The 17,595-nt window shown below is 41.8% G+C and overlaps 1 long non-coding RNA gene across 1 annotated transcript; it reads left to right on the top strand.

Moving 5' to 3' along the window:
- The first annotated feature begins 8,328 nt into the window (after positions 1–8,328).
- LOC127213820 (uncharacterized) lies at positions 8,329–17,289 on the top strand. The gene is made up of 3 exons (XR_007833671.1): positions 8,329–8,390; positions 9,668–9,776; positions 17,161–17,289. It is a non-coding gene; the product is annotated as an uncharacterized LOC127213820 (long non-coding RNA).
- Positions 17,290–17,595: the final 306 nt, after the last annotated feature.

The following is a 17,595-nucleotide window of genomic DNA, read 5'->3' on the forward strand; positions in this document are numbered from 1 at the left end:
TACCCAAGTGAGTTTAATCTTTTTTTGATCAAAGCAATAGTTAATTTTCTGTTGCTATAATTAAACGCTGTAGCAACTTATAGGAGGAAGTGTGGTGATATATTATTTATGGTTTATTAAAGCTTGCCTGAGGGTACAGAAAGCAAAGTCAGCCACAAGCTATAGAGGTCAGGCAGTGGTGATACACACCTTTAATCCCAGCAGCCACACTAGTTAGCTATAGAAACTGAGCAGTGGTGGCACACATCTTTAATTCCAGGACGCAGGATTAAGAGGCAGACGGATCTCTGTTAGTTCAAGGCTACAATGGCTACATGGAATTGATCCAGTCCTAAAAGAAACAGCTCAAACAAAGGCGATCTCAGCACCTGGGATCACACGCCTTTAATCCCAGCGCTAGGGAGACGGAGACAGGAGTGATATGGCTGAGTGGAGAAAGGAATGAAGAGCTTTTGCCTCCAAGGATTTGTGGAGACTGACTTGCTTTCTCTTGCTCACTCAGCTTGTTTCTCTATACTGTCTGCCCAGGGTGACACTAGTCACAATGAGGCAGGCATTCCCACATCAGTCATTAGCCAAGAAAAGGGCCCACAGTCTTGCGTACAGCTATCTGAAGGAGGTATATTTCCTGTTAAGGATCCTCCATCTTAAATGACACAAATTAACCAGTACCATTGATAGCCCTTGTCAGTTTGAGACGTAAACACATCACTGTTAAGCCACAACCTTTCCCTGATTATTTCCAGTATCCCATTAAACATAATATAACTTTAAAAATCCCACAATCTTTTAATATATATATCTTAAAATTTTAGATTATATTATTGGTTGTGAGCCTACTCTTTAAGGACTGAGCCATCTCTCTAGCCCCTGAGATTATAATATAAATACATCTGGGAGCTGGAGAGATGGTCCAAGTGGTTCAAAGCACTGGCTGCTCTTCTAGAGGATGTGGGTTCAATTCCCAGCACCCACATGACAGCTCACTATGGTCTGTGACTCTAGTTCCAGGGGATCCAACACCCTCACACAGACAGAAATGTTGGCAAACCACCAATGTGATAAAATAAAAGTAAATAAATTCTATAATATAAATATATCATTTATCTTTCCTTTACCTCCCTTTAAATCCTCCCATGTATATTCCTTATCTCCTTTAAAAAACTTCTTGGCTTTTATTTTCCATTAATTTTTGTTACATGCATATATGTATATGTATATACATATTTAGGAATATCACCTGCTCAGGGATGACCATTTGGTGTTGTGTTTTCAATTGGTTTGTATCTCTTTGGAGAAGATTGTTTTCCTGGTCTCAGCATTTCTTAGTTTCCTGTAGTTCTTTATGTAGTGTCCAGTCCTTGTGGTCTTTTGTTCATCCACTTTGACATGTCTATTGTGTTGTTCTTGTTCCGATCATGTTGGTGAGACTCTATGGGTAGTTTTTGTGACGTTACTAGAAGACACGGTCTCACAGCAAACTCCTTGATCTGCAATGTTCCCTGTCCCTTGGGTGCTAGAGTTGCTTTGTAGAGGTATCTACCGGGATTGGGTTCCACAATTCCCTGAACGTAGATTGCTTGTTGTTCTCTGTTATGGTCACTGTCTGTTGCAAAGAGAAATTTCCTTGATGAGGTATGAGCACTATACTTATCTGTGGCTATAAGGACACAACTTTTTAAATGTAGTTGGGGATTGTGCAAATTTAGTTAAGTGGTCGTTTGTAGGTCAATATCCATTGACTTTACTAGTCCTTGGTAATCGGTTATATTTCCAGTTCCAAGCATGCTTTCCCTCTTTTAGAGGAGGTTTTAAGTTCAATTAGAGAGCTTTTGGTTGTTGTATATTTGTATTCCATTTGCAAGTATTTTCTTGAGCACTTTAAAGTGGATACTCATTAGGGATATTCACCTACAATTTTATTGTTTGGTTGTGTTGCTAGTTGGTTTTGGTTGTAGAGTGATACTGGCTTAGAAGGAAGGGTTTTGTTGTGCTCATTTATAATTTTTTAAAAAGTAGTTTGAGAAGGAAGGGTTTTGTTTTTTAAAAGAAGTTTAAGAAGGGTTGGATGTAGATCTTTGAAAGTCTAGTAGAATTCTGTGGTGAATCCAGCAATCTCCTCATTTGCTGTGAACCTGTTTAGGTTGATGACTTCTCTGTTTAGTTTTTATGGTTACCGTGAGTCTATAAATTCATTTACTTCCTTTAAGTTTGCCAGCTTAATTAAGTACAGGTTTTAAAATAGTTCCTTAGAGCATTCTGAATTTCTTTGGTATCTGTTGAATATTTCCTTCCTTCTCCCCGTCTCCCACCCCTTTTGACTAGTTGGACCAAGGATTTATCAATCTTGTTTATTTTCTCAAAGAACTAACTCTTAGGTCCATTGATTGTGCCTTTTATTTTCTTTGTTAGTCATTAATTTCTGCTCTGCTTTTTTAAAAAATTAGTTCTTGCTGTTGACTGGGTTTGGATTTGGTTTGTTCTTGTTTTTCAAAATTTGTGAGTCTTATCACTAAATCTCTAACTTTTACTCATCCTGATGTTTTATTGTTGGCACATAGAGATATTAATTATTCTTGTAGAACTGCTTTCCATGTGTCCCAGAGGTTTTACTGTGTAGTGTTTTCATTTTCATTTAGTCCTAGGACATTTTCTTTCTTTCTTCTTTGGCCCATTCAGTAAAGAGTCATTTAATCTCCATGAGTTCCTATATTTACTAGAGATTCGTTTGTTGTCAATTTTGAGATTTATTGTCTTGTGGTCAGATATGATATAATAGTTATTCAATCATTCTGAATTTGTAAAAATTTGTTTTCTGTCCCATAATGTGGTATATTTTTTAGAAAGTTCCATGTCCTATTTAGTAGAATGTTTATTCTTTCGTGGTTAGGTAAAATATTCTGAAAGAATCTGTGAAGTCCATTTGATGTATGATGTTAATTAATTCTGATATTTCTGTTTATCGTTTGTCTGTTGGGGAAAGTGGTGTGTTGAAATCACCTACTATTAATGGGTTGATTTTAGTCTGTGCTTTAAAACCCAGTAAGACATTATATTAGGGTAGTCAAGTCTCCTTGGTTAACTGTTCCCTTGATTAGAATAAAGTGTCCCTCATTATCTCTTTTGATTAGCTTGTTTGAAGTCTATTTTGTCAAGTATCAGCTAACCTAACTGCTTGCTTCTTGGGTCCATTTGATTATAGTATGTTTTCCCATATTTTAGCTCTAAGGTGACACCTTTATAAAGCTCAGATGGATTTCTTGTAGAGAACAGACAAATGGATTTCTTTCTTTTCTTTTTTAATAAAAAATAGTTTTATTGATTCTTTGGTAATTTCACATTATGCATTCCAATCATGCTCATCTCCCAATCCTTTTATGTCTGTACCCACACTTGTAGCTTCCTATAGTGATAACTCCCCAAAATAAAAATGAAAATTAGAAAAAAAAGTCTAATTTGTGTTATGTATATACTCACTGGAGCATGGTTGAGCTCCCAGTGGCCAGTCCCATAACTAGAACTGAGCAATTTTCCTCCAGAACCTCTGCCAGAGGCTATCAAGTATGGAGGGCCAACTTCAACATCCTTATCACATGTTTAAAGAGTTCTCTTCAGTGGCTTCCTGTCTGGTGGTGGGGGACTAGGGGTTTAGGTCTTGTCACAGAAGCCTTCCAGGTGCCTTTTTCTCAATTGTGTGTCTGAAACCATCAATATCTCTGAAAAAGTAGCTTCTTTGCTTTTTATAGTCATTGGACACATGGAATCATGGGCATCCATATGTTTTCTGGTAAACAACACTGATTATGAACACGCTCCTAGCTGCAGTAAGACCACATTCTTCACCAAAACAAGAGCAATCTAAAAGCAACATACTAAAATTCTCCTCTCAAACCTCTTGAGCCACGCCCCCACAGTTCAAATCACCCTTGGTACCACTGTCTCCAGGTACCTACTACTGTGACCCATTACACAGGGCTTAAGGCATTCCACTGCTTTCCTAATCCAAAGTCCCAAAGTCCATATTCCTCCAAACAAAACCATGGTCAGGACTATCACAGCAATAGCCCAGTCCTCAGTACCAACTTCTGTCTCAGTTAGGGTTTCCATTGCTGTGAAGAGACACCATGACCATGGCAATTTTTACAAAGGAAACCATTTAATTGGGGCTGGCTCACAGTGTCAGAGTTTTAGTCATTATATGGTGGCAGGAAGGCAGACACATGAGTCTTTTGGGGACATCTCTATTCAAAAACTACCACAATATGTGTACCCTATTATTAAATTAGATTATTTGATTTTTGAAATCTAATTTCTTGAGTTCTTTATATATTTTGAATATCAGTCCTCTCTTGGATGTGGAAGTGGTAAAAATCTTTTCCCATTCTGTGGATTGCTGCTCTCTGAATGACAGTTTCCTTTGCCTCACAGAAGCTTTTCACTTTTATTAGGTCCCATTTATTAATTGTTGAACTTAGTGTCTGAGCTATCAGTATTCAGTTCAGGAAGTCTTCTCCTATGTTAACGAGTTCAAGGCTATTCCCACCTTCTATCATGTTCAGTGTATCAGGTTTTTCTCTCCTCCTCCCCATTCTACTCTTCCTCCTCCTCCTTCTCTCTTTCAGTGAGTCAGGTTTTATGCTTCCGTCTTTGATCCACTTGAACTTGAGTTTTGTACAAGGTGATAATTATGGATTTATTTGCATTTTCTACATGCTGACATCCAGTTTGGCCAACACCAGTTGTTGAAGATGCTTTCTTTCTTCCATTATATATTATTGGCTTCTTAAAACAAAACGAAACAAAACAAACAAACAAAAAACAGGTGTCCATAGATGTGTAGATTTATCCATGGGTCTTCAATTGGATTCCATTGATCAATATATCTGTTTTTATTACTATGATTCTGTACAACTTGAACTTGGGAATGGTGAGACCTCCAGGAGTTCTTTATTGTTTAGATTGTTTTAACTATCCTGAGTTTTTGTTTTTCCATATTAAATTGAGAACCATCCACTCAAATTCTGTGAAGAATTGTGTTGGAATTTTGATAGTGATTGTATTGAATCTGTAGATTGCTTTTGGTAAGACGGGCCATCTTTTACTGTGCTAATTCTACTAATACCTGAGAACCATAAATCTTGTGATATCGTCTTCAGTTTGTTTCTTCAAAGACTTGAAGTTCTTTTCATTCAGGTCTTTTACTTGCTTATTTAGAGTTACCCTAAGATAGTTTGTGTTATTTGTGGCTATTATAAAGGGTGTTGTTTCTGGATTTCTTTCTCAGCCCTTTTATCATTTCTATATATAAGAAGGCTGCTGAGTTTTACAAGTTAATCTTGTATCTAGTTACTTTGCTGAAGGTGTTTATCAGCTGAAGGAGTTACCTGGTAGAATTTTTGGAGTTGCTTATGTATACCATCAAATCACCTGCAAATAGTCATACTCTGGCTTCTCCTTTCTGATCTGTACCTCCTTGATCTCCTTTTGTTGTCCTGGAGCTCCAAGTACTGTACTGAATAGATATGGAGAGAGTGAACAGCCTTGTCTTCTTCCTGATTTTTAGGTGAATTGCATTGAATCTCTCTCCATTTAATTTGATGCTGGCTGTCTTGGAAAAACAAACAAACAAAATAAAAAAGAGAGTGTTCTGGGATATAGCAATTCTCTGGAAAAAAAAAAAAAAAGGCTGGTCCTTGAAAGGTCACAGTGTGTGGCTATCTTGAGAGCTGCTTTGTTAGCAGGAAGCCATGGTCTACTGCATGGAGGCACATATAAACCCAGAGATACAGCCCAGGGAAGAAGCACAATCTGAAGAGCAAGGTGTGGTGATTTGAATGAGAATGTTCCCCAGCGGCTGAGGCTTTTGGATGCTTAGCCGACAGTGGTGATGCTTGGGTAGCCTTGCTGGAGGGAGTATGTCACTGGGGGTGGGCTTCGAGATTTCAAAAGACTCATGTGCTTTTGAGTTCAGTCTCTGCTTCTTCAGTTCTTCTTGAGACGTCAGCAACTAAGACACAGGACCCCATCTCAAGGTCAGAGCCCACCTCATCCCACCAGTGGTGGAGAAAAATCACTTAGATAGTCAAGCCACTGGAAGCTTCCAGGTTGCATTCTGGGGACCAATTTCAACAAGCGTCAGACCCTGCTCATGAGTCAGAGATACAAGACCAAATCTTGGCATGGAGAATTGAAGAATTAAAAATTTTCACATTCAGTGGGACCCATACTTAAAAATGTGGAGACATGCAGACTTAGAGGTTTGCCAAGTTTTCCTGAGCCCATCTTGTGCCGTTTACAAAAAAGGAAACGGAAGCTGGAGGAAGGTGGTGGACTCTCAAGGTGCATTTTGTGGAGGACTGTATTAGAAGGATGCACCCCAAGCCAAGTGATAGCTCTGCACCTTTTGCTTTACCATTTTTGGAAACGTTGTTCTCAGAATTATTCCTCTTTCTGCTGGGATTTCCTTTAGAGCTGCTCTGGGCATGTGGCCAGTCTCCTTTGGTGCTCATTTGTGATACTTGAGTGTACACAAAAATGACCTTCTTCACTGTGTAGCATCCTTCCTATGGCTAGGGTAGATGAAATTAAATCAGAAAAAGTGAGCTAATTATATACATCAAAAGGAAATTCGGGAGCTAAGGAGATTACTCAGTCCATAAAAGAATATGTCATACAAGCATGAGGACCTGCATAGGATCCCTAGGACTAATATAAATGCCAGATGTATGCCAGATGTGGTGGGGTGTGCTTGCAATCTCAGTACTCAGAAAAGTAGAGACTGGAGGACCCCTGGATTCCCTGGAGGATCTCTGGATTCCCTGGAGGACCCCTGGATTCCCTGGAGGACCCCTGGATTCCCTGGAGGACCCCTGGATTCCCTGGAGGACCCCTGGATTCCCTGGAGGACCCCTGGATTCCCTAGAGGACCCCTGGATTCCCTGGAGGACCCCTGGATTCCCTGGAGGATCTCTTGGACTCCCCGGCCAGACATCTTATCTTGACCCATAAGTACCAGGTCCCAGTGAAAGGTCCTATTTTAATAAACAAGGTAGCTCTTGAGGAATGGTACCTCAACTTGACATCTGGCCTCTAAATATATGTGCATATACGTTCATGTGCACCCATTCATCGGTACACACACTTGCACACATGTACACACACCCACTCCTGCTCTATTGCTGCGAAGAGATACAACACTTTTTTTCTTTTGAGTCAGGTTTTCTCTGTGTAGCTTTGTAGACCAGGCTGGCCTCAAACTCAAATAGATCCACCTGCCTCTACCTCTGGAGTGCTAGGATTAAAGGTGTGCACCGCCATGCCACTGCCTGGCTCACAGCAGCTCTTATAAATGAAAACATTTAATTGGGCTGGCTTGTACCTCGGAGGTTTAGTCCATTATACTCATGGTGGGAAGCATCCGGGCATACGTGGTGCTGGAGAGGGAGCTGAGGGTCTACGATTGGATCAGCAGGCAGCAGGAAGAGAGAGTGAGCTACTGGGCCTGGCTTGAGCTTCTGAAACCTCAGAACCCGCCCCAGTGACACACTTCCTCCAACAAGGCCATACCTAAGTCCAAATCGTTTCAAATAATGCCCCTCCCTATGAACCTGTGGAGACTGCTTTCATTCATGCCACACACACACACACACACACACACACACACACACACACAGAGAGAGAGAGAGAGAGAGAGAGAGAGAGAGAGAGAGAGAGAGAGAGAGAGAAGCAGGTGCAGAGAATGGATAAGAGAGGACCTCAAAGCTACAAGGTGGCGACACCTGCTTCTTCTCAGATAAAATCTCCTAAAGCAAGTAACATTTCCCGTCTCACCTCTTACTCAAATTAGTTCTAAAGATACAATGCTCTCATTTTGGAAACAAAGATACCCGGAAACATGGAAAGCGCAGTCTGGCCACTCCTACCACTATGGTGACTACTAAGTCCCATTGCTGAACTCCTGATCTACCTGGGCAAGGCTGATGGCACCCTGACGGGGGCATGGCCATGAGGTTCTGCCCCGGCAACTCTCTCCTCAGAGTACATAGGGTTTTCTTTGCAGCCTCAGCCACAGTGGCCAAGGACTCTGAGTTCCTACAACTTCCCCCCAACTTCCAGATGTTGGTTTCTGTTCCTTTTCTTTGGGGATATAGAGTGAATAGCTTTCCTAATTTCCCTGGTCACCTTCGCGGTTATCCCAGCTCTCACACGGCTATGCCAGGATCCACAAATATACCTGGGCATCCAGAGCCATAGGTGCCGCCTTGCTAATCTCACGAAGCAGCAGTGAGCTTCCTGCAACATAGAAATAACGAGAGTCCTCTTTCTCTTACAGACAAATTTCGCAGGAAGACAAAAACTGGGTGGCCAACATCCAAGAGCTACAAAGAAAGGTACCTTGTTGCCTTTTCTCAGGGGTTTCCGAGTTATAGCTTGCAGAAAAGGTGGTTGTTTTTCTACTTAGGTTTGAGTATCAGTTTTGGCTGACACAGCTAATTGCAGAACATTGTGTACCATGGTGCCGTATCTGGATGCAGGTGCACCCTGGGCTCTGCTTACACCAGCCCACCAGCATCTTTTCTGTCATTTCTGTGTTCCGGTCCCTTCCCTTCAGAACTCTCTGTTCTTCCTGTTACAGCAGATTCGGTTAGTGACTGGGAAACATTGTTCTTTTCATTCGTATAGCTTTACACCAGGCATAATTTATTTTCTATGTTAACGAGGAAAGCAGTTCTCTGAAATGGCAGAATTATCTTGTCAGGAAATGAAAACCTTACCATTTTTGTATTCCCTGAAGATGCATTCCATTTGTGCCCTGGAAAAGCATGGTGGCCACCCTTGAAGCCGACCTCTGCTCATCTCTTCAGCTCTCCTGATGACCCAAAGTGTTTACAGGGCACGTGTTTTTGAGGTGTAACGTAGGAAGTAGAGTTTTAGGGACCAGTGTATGTATCCTCCGTGTGTCCTGCCATTATAGGTTTGGTTTGGGGGCAGAGCTTTGCCTCTGCTCGTTTTCCTGTTGAGATGAGCTGTCTGTGGAGCCGAGCACATCCGAGGGACTCAGGGGATGTGTCATCATTACCTTATCACTCTTAAAGTCATGAAGGTCTTCAGGGACACAGTGCTCTCTGTGCTCCTGAGTGACTGGGCAGATACACTTATCGGTTATCCCCCGGTAAGAGGCAAGAACTGTATTTCATGGTCTCCAGATTCCTTTTGCAGGGATACCAGTACTTAAAGAATGAATGCCTTGAGCATGTTAAAGACATACAGAGCCGGTTCTGTCATGTATGTCATGTTTGATAACCACACCCTGTAATGACTCTTGGATGTGGCCTCACATGGACACCACTTACAGGAAGGGCAGTGGAACTCTGGGAAATGCATGCACATAGGAACCCTCAGGCATATGTGCCTTGGAGACCATGCATCTGAATCTTGTTCCCACAAAGATTTTTGCTAGTATCTCACTGTGTTTCCACATTTATTTTTCACATTTATTATCATTTAGTTTTCACAAATATTTTGATGTTCTCTCTCCTTCTCCCTCCCTCCCTCTCTCTCTCTCTCTCTCTCTCTCTCTCTAAGGGAATACTCGTCGTGATTCAAATGATGTAGGGATCTGAAGACTGCACTGAGAAAATGACTTGTGTTCTTCTCTCTCTCATAGCACAGGATATCAGACAGGAGTCTGCTTGTCAAGTGCCTGATAGTGCTGGGATTTGTTATCTCCATGTTCTTCCTCAATTCCTTTGTCCCTGGCATTCATCTTGATCTCGGTGAGTCTAACATTCTGTTAACTTTTGTTGCCAGCTCTGCATTTGATGTGGCAGTGTGGACTGGAGGGCTTCCAAGTCTGTTCCCAGATGATGACCGTACTTTTTACACAGCAAACTAGTGTCTGTGAAGGTCCTGGGAAATCAGGAGAGCCCTACTGAACTCAGTGTCCTGTCTGGCTACAGATAGTTTTCCCGTCGAGTAATCTGCTGCCATGAGATGGATGTGGGGCAGCTCTCAGCGGGAGGAATGCTTTCTGTGTGACCATCCTCTTTGTTGGGAGGAAGGGAGGGTATCACTGAGGGGCAGTCCATCCACAGCCCCTTCAGGGGTCAACGCTGGCAGGGATGTAGATGTCGTGCTTGACATCCACGTCTTGAAATGGTTCCTAGAAGAGCCTAAACGTCACATCAGCAAAAGTCGTTTTGCCTTCCACACAGCAAGACATCACAGGCAAACTGAAGGGTCTGGGAAATCAGGAGAGTTCTACTGAGCGCAGTGTCCAGTCTGGTTACAAGTGGTTTCCCCACGAAGTCAGCTTCTCCCCCTCTGTGTCCCTGTGGTCTTCCCTCATTGTCAGCACATTCTCCCTAGTGGTTGGCCACTGCCCTTCTCCAGTTCTGTGTCAAGGTCCACCTGTGCCCAGGGGAGAAATGGCTCTTTGAGGTTGGACTCCCGGTGCCCGCCGTCCTCTCCACAAACATCTCACGTTGCCATAGACTTCATGTGATCTTTGTAAGCGTCAGTAGTTGAAATGTAACAAAAACATCTATTTGTAAAATCCACCTCATATGAAAGAATACGCTAATGAGAAATAGACGTTCGATGTGGCGTCCAGTTTGGTGAGTAACTTGGGCTTGGCTCTCAGCCGACGAATGTTCTATCTACACCAGAGCTGGTCTTTCTGGAATCCTCTGAAGTTCTGAGGCATGCAAGAGGCAGTGCTAACACGACATGGATCTCAACTGCTTTTGGTGGGGGCGCATCTAGAAACTGTTAAAGTGTGATTATTCTAATTATACCTAGGCAGGCCATCATTTTACTGTTATAAACTTTTTATCACTGAGAAGATTAAGTCACTGTGGGTAATTAAACAAATACAGTGAGCCTGGTGTACACGAACAGAAACCTTCCTTGAGAGAGTTCTTTTGGGTGCCACAGAGAACTTTATTTTTGTGCTTGGAAAGAGAATATAAGCATTTGAAAACCTAACAACACATGGGAAAAATTTTGCTAACATTTGCCTAACCTTTTGTTGGTGTGTGTGTGTGTGTGTGTGTGTGTGTGTGTAGTCCTAGCTGTCCTGGAACTTTATAGACCAGGTGAATTTTCTATTTAATTTAATAGCTATGGAGGTCTATATAACTACCAACACATTCAGGGTATAATCTCACAGCCCCTGTGCTCTCCTTTATGGCTGTTTCTCCCATCAGCAACTTGTCAGTTTCCCTCATTATCAAGCCATCTCCTTTGAGAATGCATACGTGTGGAATTGGGTTGTATGCGACCTTCCGAAATGAGCTTCTTAAGGATTTGTGTGACTCTAAATTTTCATTCTTGGCTGTTTATCTAGAGGTGAGACCATTGGTCATATATGTATTTACATTTGACTGTGAAAGAAATTGCCGGAGTTTCCCAGAGAGGCTGTTAACTTTTGTCTTCCCATAGTATGAACGCAGCCTTACCAGCACCAGGCTGGATGGACTCCCTCCCTTAGGGCTAGTCTGATGCACCCGAGGAGTCCCTTAGCATCTTTGTCTTGGAGCAATCTGTGTGTTATCTTTGAGGGAGTGTTTTTAGTGACAAGCAATCCGTTTGGTTTGTTTTCAGCAGCAGAGAGGAGTGTGGGGGGGATCATGGGCTGCCAGCAGAGGTTAGATAAGGACAGGCTTTGAGGCTGCACGTGATTGATAGAAGCTGCTCCACACTGGCAAACCCGCTTGTTCCCTCAGGTGCCATTCGGCTTCTTGTTTTTTTTTTTTTTTCTGGCACATCCTCAATCAGCGTGTAGAATCTGCGTTAGCCACACAGAGAGAAGGCTGTTTTGAGTTTCAGATTCCCAGGTGAAGAGTCTGATCGGTGCCCTAACGCTGGAAATGCCAGCCAGGAGGATAGGGCCATGTGGAAACACATGGCTGTGATGGCTGAGGGCGTAATTTTTAGAGGAAGGGGGGTCATTGTAGCAAGACAAACATTCTGCAAACCTCCCAACACATGGCTAGTCCCTCTAGGGTCTGGTTGGTACAGTTATCTCTTGTTATCGTTGAGAGACGATCCCAACACTCCCCAGGGATCCAAAAACCTTTGGATGCTCGAGTGCCTTAATGAAAACGGCACATGTTTGCATATAGCCTAGGTACCTCCTCCTCTGGGCTCCAACTCGCCTCTAGTTGAATTCTGTTTCTCTTCCTGCTACTCCTCTTTTTTTCCTCCTCCTCATTCTGCTGCTACGGTATTTGGGATTGAACTTAGGTAAACCTACCTCACAGATGCTAGGCAAGTTTCCTTCAACATCCCTAGCAGCTCCTCTTAAAATTATTATTCTGAGACTGATCTGTTTGTTCCCTTCTCCTGGCTCAGCCTCCCAAGTAGCTGGCAGCTAACAGTTCTACTGCCAGGTGTTGCTGATCATGTCCCTCTAGGAGTTTTCAGTATGGAGGGCACCGCTTACCTCTTCCAATACTGTGAGTTTGCATCTAGCTGACTACTGCCTCCTCAAAGGTCATGAAGATGTGTGCCTGTCTCCTTTTAAAACGGTTAGCTCTTCAGTTTTGGTCGTCAACCCATCACCTTTGTTTATTGCAAGAAGAGAACGGTTTTCTTCATGAGAAGTACTGTGATTATGACATGGTCTTTACGGGATAGAACTTTATTCACATTTTATTTGTTCTTGGATCAGTATCAGTGGTTTGTACGTTTTAGGAGTTTGTGCGTTTCGTGTGGGTTAACAGAACTGAAATTTTAGTTACTATCTGACTAGGTTAATCTACATTTCATGTGGGTTAACATGAAGTCCGTAGTTATCTGAGTAGGTTAATTTACATTCCATGGCTGGCTGACGCATTAATTACTTTTCTCATAACCATGACAGAATCTTACGAAAGTGATTATTGGAAGAATGATTTATTCTGAGTCACACTACCCCGTATTTGGGAGGGGCATGTCACATGTTGGCATGGTCCAAGATGGGGAACCTTGTAGCATGGCTTGTTCATATTTTAACAGACAAGGAAAGGGACAGTTTGGCCTAGAAGTAGAGTCTCCCCACGGCTTAAAAGGCTGTGATAGGTAGGCTCCATACTCAAATGGCTCTACAACCTCCCCAAACAGTACCACCAACTGGGGAACCAAATGTCCAAAATGCGAGCCTGTGGGGGATATTTTGCATTCAAACCATACTAATTTAGCTAAATGTTTATCAATTTTGTTGCTTTTCTAAGAGCCAGTTTTGATTTTGTTGATTGTCTCCATTATTTTGCATGTTTTCTCTTTTATTTATTTCCAATATAACCTTTACCATATTTTTTTTCTTATGCTTATTTTGGATTTACAGTGCTCTGCTTTTAGTTTCTTAGCACCGAAGTTGAAGTAACTGCACTGAGGTCTTTTGGAGTAGGCTGTTTTATGTGATTACTGCCTTATCGGTTCTCACCAATGCTGCTCTACTGTGTTTCCATTTCTATTACTTCAAGGAATTTTAAATTCTACTTTTGAATTAAAAAAAAAAAAAAAGTAAATTCCTATTAAGGACTGAGCCAGATCCCCTGAACGTGGGTGTCAGTTAGGAGGCTTGGGCAGTCTATGGGGCCTCTGGTAGTGGATCAGTATTTATCCCTAGTATAGGAATGGACTTTGGGAGCCCATCCCACACAGAGTGATACTCTCTCAGCCTGGACACATAGGGAAAGGCCTAGCCCTGCTCCAAATGATGTAACAGACTCTGAAATTCCCCAAGGAAGGCCTCACCCTCCCTGGGGAGCAGAAAGGGATTAGGATGGAGGGTTGGTGGAGGGGCAGTGGAGGAGGGGAAGGAGAGGGAACTGGGATTGACATGTAAAACAAGCTCATTTCTAGTTTAAATAAAATACAGGAAAAGGGGGGGGGAGGAGAATTTATGAAGCACGATGCTTCATTTGCACAATTCATGTAGTTCTCAAATTTTTTCCATCATTGACTTCTGAATTTCATTCCAGTGTAGATATCTAATCTATCATGATTTCAGTACTCATACATTCACTGGTATTTGCTTTATGGAATAATGGGTTTTAGAGAATTTTCCATGTGGACAGGAGCGTATTTGACTTGTGTGGAGAAGTGCACAGACACCTTAGGTTGAGTTTTATTTTCTGACCTGTCGTGGCATTTTGTCCGTTGCTGAGATAAGAGTATTGAAGTTTCTGAATATTACTGAGCTATTTCATTATTTCATCTTGTGCTCTATGCACTTGAAACCTTTGTTGGTAGAGGCGTTTATGGACTTGTAGCATTTTCTTGGTGTATTATTTTCTCCCTTGCCAGCAGATGCCACACCAGTTCCTTTCATTTTGAAATCTTTGTTACCTCGTATCTGCCTAGTCAATCCAGTATCTACTTACTCACTCTTACTAATCTACACTTAGTGCTGCATCTCTGAGAATGGAGTCGTTGCATAATGCATGCTCAGCAAGAGCGCTGTCCCTGAGCTGCAACTCCAACCCTTGGGTTTTAGAGACAGATACTAAGGAACCCATCCTGGCCTCAAACACACTGTGAAGTCCCCCCCTCCCTTTTTATTTTTTACATAGTCTGAATTTCTATGTTTTGGAGTCATCGTGTGAGAAGTAATGTCTGTGTTGTAGGATATTGATACACTGTGTGAAGGTGTATTGTTGTAATAAAAAGCTGAACAGTCAATAGGTATAGGTGGGATTTCTATGGAGAGAAAGGAAGAGGAGGAGGAGTCAAGGGCATGGAAAAAGCCGGGAGGCATGGAGAGGGTACAGGAGGTGGAAGAGAGGTAATGCTACATGATAGAACTTAGATGAATATAAATGGGTTAATTTAAGTTATAAGAGCAAGTTGGGAACAAGCCTAAGATAAAGGCCAGGCTTTCATAATTAATCAGAAGTCTCCGTGTCATTATTGTGAGCTGGCCAGGGGGACAGAGCGAGACTCATTATAGGTCTGTCAACTGTTCCATTTGTTGTGGTGTTCAAGTTCTTGGCATTTATAACTTTAGCAAGAATTTCGAAATCTTGTGAGATTTGATCAGTTCAGATTCTTTCCAAATGCTTGCTTGTGAAAACTGCTCTCTATTGTCAGTAAATGAACGATGCAGCCCATTGTAGCAAGACTCAACAACACGAACAACTAGCTTTTCTCTGACTATTTGCACAATTTTGCTTAAACCCCACGCATTGCATTTTTTTTCCTGAGGGCAAACGCTGTGGGATAGAGTAGGTGGTGCTGGGTAAAACGTTGGCCCTACCATCTCAAGCAATCTAACACAATAAAGAATTTTCCTTATTTGTACTCTGCTGATCAGAAAGAGTCCTCGTGCACAGGAAACCACCGCGTTTTGATTCCACCATATTAGATAGTTTATAAGTCACCTGGGCAGGGAAGAAATGGTACATAGAGCTGAAAGCTACCTCAAGTGCTGGTTCGGAATTTGGATCTTGTTTGTTCATAGCTCAGGGGATAGAGGTTGATCTTGTGACTTCATCTAGTCCACGGGACTGAGAAAACTTGCAGCAGGGTGAACCGCAGGGGTGAGGAAATACGTTGACATACTGACTTGACTAATGCAGCTAATTGCCTACGTTGAACACACACAGGTCAGCGATTTGGGAGTGGAGAAAAGAATGTAATGATCCACCCACCTTTCGTTTTCCATTCCCAATGGCTCGTGTCACATAGGTTTGCATACACATGTGACAAGTTTTTCTCTGTCCTGCCAGCCAGATCCCAAGTAATGACACAGAAACTTCTATTTAATTATGAAAGCGTGGCCTGTAGCTTAGGCTTGTTCCTAACTAGCTGTTATAACTTAAATTAACCCATTTATACTAATCTATGTTCTGCCATGTGACGTTATCTCTCTTCCATACTGCACCCACCCCCTGTTTCCTCTGTGTCCCCTGGTTTCTCCTGAGGCCTCGATTCCTCCTCCTCTTCCTCTCTCTCCCCAGAAATCCCACCTGTACTTCCTGCCTATATATTGGCCACTTAGCTTTTTATTATACTAATCACAGCAATGTAACTTCACTCAGTGTACAAATACCCTACAACACAGACACAACGGCAGCTGACCTTTCGAACGTGATTTTGATAGACAGCATGCGGCTTTTCAGCCATAGATTTTTTTAAAGACAAGTCCGTTTAAACAAAGATGTCTATGAGTAAACAAAGAGTTATCAGTACAATAGTAAGGTACATTTCAAGGCAATTATTAAGACTCTCAAATCAAGTGGTTATTTTCTCATTGGCGAATGAGCGATTACACAAAGCATATGAATTTATATGAAATGACTTGTGAGCTTCTGTACCACAGTGCTCAGCCATCAGGAGTGGCAAGAACCTGCCTGGATATTGGTCAGCATGAAAACAGTCAATGCAATGTATCTTCTTTGACATTCAGGGAATCTGAGGAGTAAGGGGACCATCCTAACGATTCTGTGACCTCTCAATGCAGCCAGTACATTTCTTAGCTCTGGCCTGATTTGTTGCTCTATTTCAAGGCTCTTGTTCATATTGAGGGAGGTCACTGTAGTCATTCTGTGAATATTTAGATCGTATTCATTTGTAATAGCAAAACACTAGAAACCATTGGGATGTCCTTAATGGGAATTATATCATGGCTTAGCCAGGTAATGGTATGCCACTTATTAGTGAAAAACTTTGAAAATTGACTCACATAACAAAATTACATTAAAGTAATTATCCTAAATACCACTTTTCTGACAAGATTATCTGTCCACCAAGAAGTAATCAGGAAAAAAAAAATATGTGTCATTAGATCAGTTGGAAATGTGAGGGCCAGAGCTTATGTCAGAGGTAGGACATTGGGTAACATATGTGACGTTTGAGGTTTGGGGCTTTATTGGGAGGGCGGCAAAGCGTGGATGGGAGCGAGTTCTGGGATGACGAATGTGCCCGTTATCTTGACTGCAGTATTGGTTCATGAATATATATATATATATATATACATGTATGTGTATATATATGTATATGTGTATATATGTATGTATGTATATATATATATATATATATATATATATATATATATTACACAGTTTGCAGCCCAGCAGTCGTTTTCAATGACGAAACCCACCATTGAGAAGACAGAACGTGGACTGGTGCGCCAGCAGTGTGGGTCTTACAGGATGGATTCTGCTTGTTTTGCAGGGTGGATTGCTATTCTGGGTGCCATCTGGTTGCTAATTTTAGCTGACGCTCACGACTTTGAGATCATTCTCCACAGAGTAGAGTGGCCGACCCTCCTCTTCTTTGCGGCGCTCTTTGTACTGATGGAGGTAAGGACTGTGAGGTCATGTGAACTTCTACTTGATTTTAGCCTTCATATTTTGCCTACAGAGTGAAGCCTAAGCCTACATATTTACTAAATGGAAAAATGATGGAGGTTAATGGTAAGGTGACCAGTGGGTTTTTTTTTTAAATCTCAGTCATTTAACTGCTCTTCATTAAAAAAATACTGATTTGGTTACTATTTTTTCTTTTTCTTCTTCCTGAATTGTTTTTGTGACAGGCGAATTTGTTTTAATTTAATTTGTTTATAAAACACAGAATTTGCTCAGAATTAAGACCAGAGAAAAATGGCTT

This window comes from Phodopus roborovskii, unplaced genomic scaffold (genome assembly GCF_943737965.1).
Source record: "Phodopus roborovskii unplaced genomic scaffold, PHOROB, whole genome shotgun sequence".
In the NCBI taxonomy this organism is placed as follows: domain Eukaryota; kingdom Metazoa; phylum Chordata; class Mammalia; order Rodentia; family Cricetidae; genus Phodopus; species Phodopus roborovskii.